The sequence below is a fragment of the Eptesicus fuscus genome, chromosome 3 (assembly GCF_027574615.1).
Source record: "Eptesicus fuscus isolate TK198812 chromosome 3, DD_ASM_mEF_20220401, whole genome shotgun sequence".
Taxonomy (NCBI): Eukaryota; Metazoa; Chordata; class Mammalia; order Chiroptera; family Vespertilionidae; genus Eptesicus; species Eptesicus fuscus.
Genome location: NC_072475.1, coordinates 85,361,907 through 85,374,235, shown reverse-complemented (window position 1 = coordinate 85,374,235; position 12,329 = coordinate 85,361,907). Strand labels below are relative to the sequence as shown.

Sequence of the window (12,329 nt, the reverse complement as noted above, 5' to 3'; positions counted from 1 at the left end):
GGTGAGTGGTTAGGAGCCAGCGGTTCCAGATTGTGAGAGGGATGTCCGACTGCTGGAAATTGGACATCCCCTGAGGGGTTCCAGATTGAAGAGGGTGCAGATTGGGCTGAGGGGCACACCCCCCCCGCCCCCCCCCCCCCACCAGTGCACGAATTTCGTGCACCGGGCCCCTAGTATTTCATAATTGCCATGTTTCATTAAGATGTAGGAAAGCTCATCATTGTGATTTTTGTGCTGCGAGAACTGCACGTAGCCAGAGTTTTCAATCCTTTCCTTCAGGAGAACTTTACCCAGTGAAAGTAACTCACAGTCTATAGCAACCTGAGAAAGACCCCAGAACAAGATAATCTACAAAACCCATGGCACTCGAGACATAAAACAGCTTGTTCCTTCCAAAGATTGGGCAATTCTGTCATCTTCCAGAAGGCCACCAGCAGGAGAATGATAGAAATGACATATTTGCTGTTCATGGAAGAAAAATAATGTAATTGGAAGGAAATAAGTCAAGATGTTCACAGAAAAAGGAGAGAATATCTGCCGGTTTAAAAAATTGGGTGCTAGTTTACTCATCTGCCAACAATAAATTTCTTTTCTCATCTTCACAATTGAAGCTTGGTTAGAATTAAATGAGAAAAGTTCTCACATTCAGTGGGAAATATTTTTTTAATGCTCAGTGATGGATCTATAAAGAATAAAGGTTAGTAACTTTAGCAGAAGAAGGAGCTATTTATCACTTTACCTAATAACTGATTTCCTAAGAAACAGTAGTGAGCATGAGCTGCAATTATAACTCCAGCACAATACATTCCAGCATTTAGGAACAAATTCGATTTTGTGATTAGCAAGCAAACTGCCTAGCCTGTGTTTATTGGAGTATATATTTTTGAAGTGATTTTGGGGCTTTGGTCTGTAGAGTCTTTTCAGGCTGTATTAATCACAATATTTCACCCAGAATATACTTTGACATCACTGAGGAATCAATATAGCTAATTTTGCATTGAGGGCAATGCCTAGAGCCATGTTAATACTAAACTTGTTAAATCAGTACATATTTGGGGAGGGAAGTTGAAGCTATCAAATACAGGTTTCTTTAAACCTATATAGGTGAAGTTTTCTACCTGTCAGTAATATAACTTGAAATTAGAAGCTAATATTGAAGTAATTTTTTTTTAAATAATGTTTTGCCCAGCTGATGTGGCTCAGCTAAACTGTGTCGACCTATGAACCAGGAGGTCACCTTTCAATTCCCGATCAGGGCACATGCCCAGGTTGTGGGCTCCATCCCCAGTGTGGGGCGTGCAGGAAGCAGCCTATCAATGATTCTCTCTCATCATTGATGTGTTGTTGTTTTTTCCAGTTTTTTTTTTATTTCAAGAAAAACAATTTTAAATATAATAATGTTACATGCAATAAACCTTAATATTTTAAGAAAAATGATCTTAAATATAATGTTATATGCAATAAACATTAATATATCAAGAAAAACGATTTTAAATATGATAATGTTACATGCAATAAAGATATGTCTATCTCTCCTTTTCCCTTCCTCTCTGAAATTAATAAAAATATATTTTAAAAAAATAATGTCTCATAGTTGATGAAAGGCAGAAAAAAAAAAGAACTTAAGGGCTTAACATAAATTTTTGGGGTGTAAAGAGAAGGGAGTTGATTGAAAAATAACATTTTACTGAAAATAACTGAAAAACTTGTATTGAAATAGACTTGTATGTAACATAAATTTAAAGGCATTTTAAAATTTATTAAACAAGATCCTTACAATCTTACCTGTGTCCTGAAACTCTGTTCCAGTGGTTTGCAAACCTAAGTCTATGGGCCAGTCCAGCCTATAGCCTGGTTCTGTATGGTTGTCAAGCTGAGAATAGTTTTTACATTTTTAAAAGATTAAACTAGAATATGCAACAGAAACTACACATAGCCTACAAAGCCTAAAGTCTGGTTCTTTACAGAAAAATGGTTTACTGGTCTCTGCCCTAGAACCAGATAGGACAGTTTGATGAGAACCACTTGGATAAAATATATAAAGATTTCTCTTCACCAAGACTGCTCTCAGGGGTTCCATAACAAAGTACATACTACTAACTCAGTGGCTTGAAGAACACAAATTTATTTTCTCACAGGTCTGGAGGCTAGAAGTCAAAATCAAGGTGTTGGCAGAGTTGATTGTGTCTGAAAAAAGAATCTGTTCCAAGCCTTTCTTCTTGAATTATAGATTGCCAGCCACCTTCCCCCTGAGTTTCTTCACTTTGTCTTCCTCTGTATGTGTTGCTGTTCAACATTTCTCATTTTTATAAGACACTGATCATCTTGGATTAAGGCATTCCTAATGACTTGACTTCACTTGATTACCTCTGTAAAGACCCTATCTCCAAATAATATCATATTCGGAGTGACACTGAGGGTCAGGATTTCCACATATGAATTTGGGAAGGACACAATCCAACACATAACAGTAGAATTCTCTAATACCTCCACATTACTCAAATGAAATTTTAATTTGAGAGAAGGCTAGATAGATTATATTATTTGCTCAGAGCTAATAACCACAGAAATAGGATATGAACCCAAAATTTGAATGACTCCTCAAGTCAAGTATATTTTATACTCCTCTAAGTTGCCCCAAGGAACAAAATACTAATTATATCACATATTTATTCAGTTCCACAAATATGTATGTTATATATCTATATATGTCATGCATACTTATATAAATAAGACAGGATCCCTCTCTGTAAAAGGAGTCCAAATGCATGTGTAGATATCTACACTAATAAAAGAGAAACATGCAAATTAACCATCACTCCGCTATGCCCACCAGCCAATCAGGAGGGAATATGCAAGTTAGAAGGAGAAAGATGGTGGCCACCCAGCTGCTCCAGGCACGGAGTGGAGGGCAGGGCAGGATGCCTGCTATGAGAGGGAGGGCGGGGGGGTGAAGGGATCTATGGGAGTGGCACTCTGGCCACAGCGAAGAGGAAGACTGCAGACTCTGGAGTCTGCAGCAAAGATGAGGATGAAGACAGCAGTCTGCAGCAAAGATGGCAGACTCCAGCCAGAGCGAAGGCCTGGGTCCCAGGTGCCGGAGGAAAACTGGTGCTGGAAGCCAAGGGAAGTAAGGCATATTGCATGAATCTCTTGGTGCAATGGGCCTCTAGTTTATAATAAAAGGTGAAAAGTGATGAGTGCCATTACTAAATATCAGTAATTTGAAGAAGAGATTTTATTTCTTTCACTAGAGGCCTGGTGTACAGATTCGTGCACTGGGTTGGGGGTCCCCTCAGCCCAGCCTGTGCCCTCTCGCAGTCCAGGACCCCTGGGGGATGTCTGCCTGCTGGCTTAGGAGAGATCAGGCCTAAACTGGCAGTCAGACATCCCTCTTGCAGTCTGGGGCTCTTGCAGTCAGGGACTCCTTGCTCCTTACCACCCGCCAGCAGTGGAGGCGGGAGAGGCTCCTGCCACCGTCGCTGTGCTTGGCAGCCATGAGCCCAGCTTCTTTCTGAGTGGCACTCCCCCTGTGGGGGCAGCTCCTGCATTGAGAGTCTGCCCCGTGGTGGTCAGTGCACATCATAGCGACTGTTCGTTCCACTGTTTGGTTGATTTATGTATTAGCCTTTTATTATATAAGGATAAGCATACTTTTAGTTCAAGTGACCTATATCTTACTAGAGGCCTGATGCATGAAATCCGTGCAAGAGTAGGCCTTTGCAGCCCCGGCAGCTGCCTGGATCCTTCCCTCACAGACGTGGTGGCTGCTTCAATCCCACGGCTGCAGCCCCGGCTTTGTCCAGAAGGTCGTCTGGAAGGATGTCTGGTCTAATTAGCATATTATGCTTTTATTGTTATAGATGATGTGTGTCACCTCAAGATTCTCTTAAGATAAAAACTTTCTCTCTTCCTTCTCTGGAACCAGAATGTCAAAAGCCACTGCAAGTTAGGATCTATCTTTTCTAGGTTTCATTTTTTAAAATTTGGACCTTGTAAAAATTAACACAAAATAAAAAGTTTAATAATAGCTGAACCTACATCATGCAATGAGAAGTGTATAGCAAACATTAATAGGAGCTCATGCAACAAAGTAAAATTAATATACAATGTAAAATTTGGTTATAAATTTCCACTCCTTTCTTATAATAAGGGAAACTAGCACCATGTAGCCCACCCAATTCAAAGAGAAGTTCTTAATTTTCTGTTTTGTTTTGGTTTGGTTTAATTTTGTTTGTTGCAGCTCTCATTTTTATTGCTATTGTCATTTTGATATTCTGGTTTTTGGTCACTGGAGTCTCTTTTTCTCTGATTTCTCTAATTTATGCTCCAGTCTACTAGGTGGTCATATTCTTTCATTTTATTTTACCAAAGTACTTAATATAAATATCAGGGAACTCATAGCATTACTGTAAACAATAAAAGTTCATACTATCTAAATTCTCCCCTGAAACTATCTTAGCAGGATTACTCTTCCCAAAAAAAATGGTGTCTACAAAATGCTGGCTTCTGGGCTCCTGCCTTTGTTCTCTGCTCTGTAACAAGGGCTCCCTTTCCTCTGAGCTAAGCCAAGCTACGTGGTAGAAAGATTTTTATAGCTCCTCAATTTTGGTAAAAAGCTTCTAAGATGAATCTAAGTTGAGAAAGTCTCTTCCACTGCACAGCTGTCATTGACTTAATTACGTTTCCTCTGATAAAATATTCTATGTCTCCTCTAGCCGTTACTACCCAGAGTTTAATTGTTTAACCACAGCATGACTACTTTTGAAACATTCCACTCTGATAAATGAGTTCATCATTCTTTAAATTCATTATGTAATTAGAAACCAGCACAGAAATGCACTTGAAGTGACTGTTTCATCTAAGTTAGGCCAGCCTTCACCCTGCACCACAATTTAACCAGAATGAGGACTATTGTTCTTTCACCAGTTAGACTTTGTAAGTCACAGTTGTCCAAACAGTTTAAGCAAAATATTTACATTGAATTATATAACTTGGGTTATGTAAGATGTTGGTCTAAACTGTTCTAAGAAATGCCAAGAGCCCATGTTCCTTTGTGGATATTTCTTTAGGTCTTTCTTTTGCTATCTGATTAAATGCTTATTTCTGTGCACAGGTGAACATTTTATTCATGGATCCCCTTGTCTTCTACCTCAATAAAAAATAAATAAACTCATTTGTCTATATGCCTGTTATTTATTTGCATGTATAACATTAGTTATATTTGCCTATGATATGGATTTGGATATAATTACAGTGTTTTATGCTGATGACTGTGCCTTATTTTGTTTGGAATTAAGGAATTAACAACACAAAATAAAAAATGTGAATACAGTACTGTTTTGCTTTTAAATCCTAAATCCAGGCACTCTGCTTAATGGAACTCTAGAATTGTGGAAACCTTTCTTTCTTGGAGACTCTGGTCTTAGCCAAGTGGAGACAGTATCAGAGGAGTGAAGAACTTCTCCCTGGGGCCTTGTGCACCTCACACGATGTAGCACATTCCCCAAGATCCCAGAAAACTCATGTCAGGGAGTAGGAGTGTAAGATTCTCTACACCAGGTAGTCCTCCTGGGGACGGAGCCAGAGGCGGTGGTGGGTAAAGCCATGAGACTGTAATACAGGCCTGCCCGCTGTGAGGGAGAGGAGAAAGGGCTGTCTGTGTGGTCTCAGACTGCAGTACGTTTCTAAGAAAATTTGACTAGGTCCATGGGGATATACTTAAGCCAAAGTCACTCAGTGGAGAAGTCCCACCACTCATAAGTGGACCTGTTTTAGAATCCCTGCCATGCTCAGTCATTCCTGGGAGCAGCCGCGGGAGCATGGCGGCAGTACAGCAGCAGTGGCTGCAGAGCCAGCAGCTGAGGCTGCCTCTCAATTACTTTCCCACAGAGGAGTTCCCAGTGGCCTTGTTTCATGGCCATACACTTATGAAAAAACTTATCCCGGCAAAAATAAAAATTCCTTTCAATGTTAAATATATAAAAACAAACTTCATGTTATTTCATTTGGACATTATAATTTGTTGCACACAGCTTAAAATTCGTTATATGAGTGATTGTGGAAGGCAGTATTGATTTGCTAAATATGGGGACAGAGGCTTTGGAATAACATTCTAACAGGTGTGAGGTGATATTTCACTGTCATTTTGATTTGCATCTTTCAGATGTTAGTGACTTTGAGCATTTTTTCATGTGTCTCTTGGCTTTCTGTATGAGAAGAGACCATTTCTTTATGAACCCTCTGCTGTACCATCACCCTGTCTCTTCATGTCTATATATGTCTCTATTTCCCATAAAAAATAAATAAATCCTGAGTCCTGCCAGTGTGGCTAAATTGGTTGAGCATTCTCCTGTGCACGGGAAGGTCAACACCAGTTTGATTCCAGGTCAGGGCACATGCCTAGGTCGCGGGCTTGAATCCCAGGAGGCAGCGGATGATGGTTCTCTCTCACATTTATGTTTCTCCCCCTCTCTCCCTCTCTTTTCCCCTCTCTCTGAAATCAATAGAACACATTTTAAAAAATATGCTTGATTCTTTATGTCAATTCTTTTTTTCATTTTAATCCTTCACTTTTTAGTCTTTCTCTTTCTCCTTAATTATTTTTCCTTTCCTTTAAGGTGATGATAGTTGAACCACAATATAACAATCACACATATGTGAGAAAAGAAGAGGTTGGCCTCCCTCTTCTGGTCTCCACGCGGGGGGCGGGGGAGACGGCTAGGGGATGGGCGGCCTGGACCCCGTAAGGTGGGCAAGTGTTGGAAATGGAGCTTCTCCCTGGACCTGACTACAACCAGCACCAGGTGGTTACTAATTGCTCCTCATTCATCCATTGATGCCTGCCAGGGAAAAAAACAAACAAATGCTGCCACATGTCCCAGAAAGCTCAGCTGCTATTCTACCACTAGCCACTGGAGGGCCCCAAACACTGCTATGGATCACCACAGCTTCCCACCGCCCTCACTAGATAGGTGCCCAGCAAGCCCATAGACCATCACTTTCTAGGTATCATCTAGGTTTGATACCACGGCAGAAAACTGGTTCCCAGCCATCCAGAAACAGAACCGTCATCCCTGAGACCAGGCAAGATATTCAAGTTGGAAATGTACCACCTCCAAGTTTCCACATCTAACATTTGAGAGTTCACAGTCTTCTTCCAGTTTAGCTACACTTGGGATCCTCTTAACTTGGGAGTGCCCCAATCAAACAAAACGGACATTTCCAGAAGGCCCTGAGTTCCAATGCTCAGTCCCCAAAGCTGTGGGGAACTGTCAGCACATGCACCTCAAGACTTACCTAACGTGTTCATGCTCCTACATCCGGACCCCAGAGTCATCTTCCAGGAAGCACATGCCCCTTTCCTGGATCAAAAAACAACAACAAAACAGCCTGCCCAGCTGCTCTCTTCACACTAGCACCCCTGAGAGCCCAGAGCCCTGGCCTGTTCTGGTTAAAGACCCTCCTCTGGAGAGGTGTGGGGTACGGTCACATGGAGGAGAGGAGGGCAGCTGGTTACTTACCTCAGGGAGAGAGGGAAGCTGAGCAAAAGCTCATTCCTTGTGAAAAACTTACTGGATTTCTCAGACATCAGTAATGGCAAGAAATTGATTGCTGGTTTTCATAGAGTTCTAAAGTCATTTTTCTGGCTCACAGAAGAATATATTGAATATAATAAAATGGAAATGCTAGTAATACCAATAACATCAAGAGAAAAAATATATTTTAACCAGAGCCTTGGAATCATAAGGAAACTCAGCTCCCAGATTTGCTTTTTAAAATATCTTATTGTAAACAGTTTTTAGTGTAATGAATAGTTCACTTTATATTTTTCTTGTATTAAATGTTTAAAATTTTAAAACATATTGTACTATTTAAAATGTGTGCAAATAAATGGTTGCAGAAAGTTTTAGAGAAAATAGAATGGTTTGGCAAAACTGACTGCAAATAATCAGTAAAAAATGTTAGGGAAGAGCTGATAATTATGAATAAATTTTAATCCAATAAACTTGATTGCAGGAAAAAATATAATAAGAGTGCTAGAAAGCATTAAGGAAGTCTGGATGTGAACCAGAATTTAATTATTTTCCCTATATTTTTTAGTGTTTTTAGTACTCTTTTGTTACTAAAGTCACCTGGAGGAAATTTTCTGTTCAAATGTCTCAGTAGTGAAAAGTTTGCTGTTAACAGTGAATTTGTGTGTTATCTAGGACAGTGGTTCAAGTTGTGCAACATTATGTAGAGTGATGCAAAGATGTGCATTCTCTCATAATTACATTGTAAACCACTGAAAAAATACATTTGAAATGGGAAAATGTCATTTTAAGCAGATTTTGAAGCAAGCTGATGATGTCTCAGAAACTCACCATGTGAAGAACATTGATAGTTTATGGTCTTAACTTTCAAAATTAATTTGTCTTTATAGACCTTATCCACTGGATCTTCAAGTTTTAGTCAATGCTGAGACCCTCTTGGTGATTTTAATAGTTCTTGTGAGCTCCTTGTCTCTCCATACAAAGCAAAAAATTTCCCCAAATTAAATTAGTTTGTAATATTAAATTGGTTCTCATTTAGCTTTATATCCTCTTCAGCACTGAGCATGTTGCCTTGGCCTGAACTCAACTCAGCTAAAGCTGTGAAATGTCACAAGCAAAGAATCATGGAAAACGGAATGCAATTAGTGATATCTCATTCAAAATAGGCAGCTATCTAGTTGCCTGAGAGTGGATATTATTAATTTTTTTTATCAACAACTGGGTATTTTTTGCCCCATGTTTGGTATCTCCAGGGGCAAAGTAAAATGAATAACTGAGATTCTTATGGGTTTTTCTGAGATGAGTTAAATCTTGGGTATAGTAAAATATGAAGCTAGAAACCTATTAGGCTAAGTATTTCTCCTAAGGGAAGGACAGTGTCTGATCTTTGTTCAAGAATAAGCTACATTCTTATCTCCTTAGTGTGCCAGTGGGAACACCAGCTGAGTTGTATTTTCTCATTCTGTCACCAGTTCCTCCTACTGTTGCTGTTGCTGCTTCAAATTAATCCTTCAAGCTTCAGAATTCTGTAGGTTGCCTTGTCAGTCAGTCTCTGTCAACCCCAAGTGCAATGCCATACTTTTGTGGTTCTTCTGTTTGAGCTTTTAATTGTTGTAGGTAACATTATAATATTTTAAATATCCTGTGTTAAATGCAATATGGTCTCATTATTTGGATGTTTTTTAAAGTAGTACACAGGGGAATCAGATAACTTGTGAAAAGATCACTCAAACCAAGTTTTGAAAGTGGCGTAGATGTTTAAAAATTATTTAAATGGCAGGTACAAGATGGCGGCCAATGGGATGGCAGGATGCACGATAGTGTGTGAGTGAGAGAGCGAAAAGAGAGTGCGTGGACATGCAGGGAGTGTCTATAATTGTGAGTGAGGGACAGTTATATTCCACAGGACTGTTGGGGACTGGTGGACAGGCTCCCCTAGCCGGACAGCCTCTACTACTTCTGAAATCTCTCCTGGAGTGGTTGGCTCTGCCGCAGATACCACACTATCTGAAAGTGGAAAGTAGCTGTGATCAGAAGCCCAGCCTTACCTTTATGCCAGGAGACCTTGAATACCTCCCAGGACCCTACAACCACAACAGCAATGGACCAGCTGCCTCAGCTGCAAATGCACAAACACTGGAACTCCAGCCTCCCCAGCCGTGGGCACCTAAAAAGTTTGTTCAGGGGAAGACAAGGTGGTGGCCAAATACTCAGATGGGTACTGCACCTTCTCACAGAGCAGATAAAGGAACAGGTGAATCAAATAACATCCACCCAGAATTGGCAAATTAATCACAGCTGGTGAGGCAATCAGTGGATGGAAAAGTCAGAGATCGCTTAGAGCAGTGGTTCTCAACCTTTCTAATGCTGTAACCCTTTAATACAGTTCCTCATGTTGTGGTGACCCCCAACCATAAAATTATTTTCATTGCTATTTCATAACTGTAATTTTGCTACTGTTAATGAGTTGTAATAGCAGTTCTCAACCTGTGGGTCATGACCCATAGGTTTAAAACCACTAGCAGGGTCTCCTAAGACCATCGGAAAACACAAATATTTACATTACAATTCATTAACAGTAGCAAAATTACAGTTATGAAATAGCAATGAAAATAATTTTATGGTTGGGGTCACCATAACATGAGGAACTGTATTAAATAGTCATGACATTAGAAAGGTTGAGAACCACTGGCCTAGAGAGAGTCAATGCAGGAGAGAAGGAGCTACATAACCAGACACCCTGAGAGAAGCGAACATGGGGAGACAAAGAAACAGCCCTCATATGAAAGAAAAGAAGGAATCACCAGAAAAAGAAGTAAACAAAATGGAGGAAAGCAATATGTCAGAGAAATAATTCAGAGCAATGGTCATAAGGTGGCTAAAAAGGATAGAAGACAAATTCAACAATATGTGTAAGAAACAAGAGGAAATGAAGAACTAAGAAAAAATGAAAAATGACATTGCTGCAATAAAAAACACAACAGAAAGCATCAACAGTAGATTAGAAGAAGCAGAGGACCGCATCAGAGAGCTGGAAAACAAGGTAGGAAAAAATACCCAATCAGAGCAGAAACTGAAAAAAAATTAAAAACCAGGAGGAGAGCCTAAGGGAACTTTGGGACAACACAAAACAAAACGGCAAGTGCATAATAGGGGTGCAAGAAGGAGAGGAAACTGAGCAAGGATTAGAAAATCTGAAAAAATAATGACAGAAAACTTCCCTGGTATTGGGAAGAAAAAACTCACACAAGTCCAAGACGCTCACAGAGTCCAAAATAAGATGAATCCAAAAAAGCCAACACCAAGACACATTATAATTAAATTGACAAACACCAATGACAAAGCAAGAATCTTAAAGGCTGCCAGAGAGAGACAGAAAGTTACCTACAAGGGATCTCACATCAGACTATTAACTTATTTCTCGACAGAAACACATCAGGCCAGGAAGGAATGAAATGAAATATACAAAGTCATGCAAAGCAAGGGTCTGAATTCAAGAATACTGACCCAGCAAGGCTATCAATCAACATTGAGGGTGAAATCAGGAGCTTCACAGACAAAAACGTACTAAAGGAGTTTATTACCACCAAACAAGCAATGCAAGAAATGCTAAAGGGTCTGCTGTAAAAAGAAGGAATAGGAAAGGAAGAAGGATCACTGGCATAAAGAATAAAAATGGCTACAAACAAGTACCTATCCATAAAAAACATAAATGTAAATGGATTAAATGCCCCAATCAAAAGACACAGAGTAGCTGAATGGATAAGAAAATATAAACCATATATCTGCTGTCCACAGGAGACCCATCTCAGAACAAAGGACTCACACAGACTGATGGTGAAGGGATGGTAAAAGGTTTTTCAGGTGAATGGAAATGAAAAAAAAAAGCTGGGGTAGCAATACTTATATCTGACAAATTAGATCTCAAAGTGAAGGACATAACAAGAGACAAGAAAGGCCACTTCATAATACTAAAGGGAGCAATTCAACAAGAAGATATAACTCTGGTAAACATATATGCACCCAGGAGCAACCAAATACATAAAAAATCTTCTGGAAGATATTAAGGGAGAGATGGACAGGAATACAGTCATAGTAGGGGACTTTAATAACTCACTAACACCACTGGACAAATCCTCTAAACAAAAAAATCAGCAAAAAAACATAAATCCCAAATGACTCACTAGATCCAATGGAATTAATTGACATGTTAAGAACATTCCACACCAAGGCCACAGCATATGCATTCTTCTCAAGTGCACATGGGTCATTTTCAAAGATAGACCACATATTGGGGCACAGGCAAAGTCTCTTCAAATTCAAGAAGATAGAAATCATATGAAACATCTTCTCAGATCACACTGGCATAAAATTAGAAATCAACTGCAATAAAAACAATAAAAAAATCAAACACCTGGAGGCTAAATACCATGCTATTAAACAATGATTGGGTTACCAAAGAGATCAAAGAAGAAATAAAATGCATCATGGCAACAAATGACAATGAAAAGAAAACAATCCAAAATGTATAGGACACAGTGAAAGCAGTCTTGAGAGGGAAGTTTATAGCTCTACAGGCCTACCTCAAAAAACAAGGAAGAATGGTAATAAATTATCTAACACTACAACTCAAAGAGTTAGAAAGAGAACAACAAGAAAAACCCCAGAGTGAGCAGAAGGAAGGAAATAATAAATATCAGAGCAGAAATAAATGACATAGAGACCAAAAAAAAAAAAAAAAAACAATACAAAAGATCAACAAAACCAAGAGCTGAGCTGGTTCTTTGAAAGGAT

The 12,329-nt window shown here is 39.4% G+C and overlaps 1 pseudogene; it reads left to right on the top strand.

Annotated features, from left to right (window-relative positions):
• The first annotated feature begins 6,875 nt into the window (after positions 1-6,875).
• Positions 6,876-7,805, top strand: LOC114227793 (RAD9, HUS1, RAD1-interacting nuclear orphan protein 1-like; annotated as a pseudogene).
• The last annotated feature ends 4,524 nt before the right edge of the window (positions 7,806-12,329 follow it).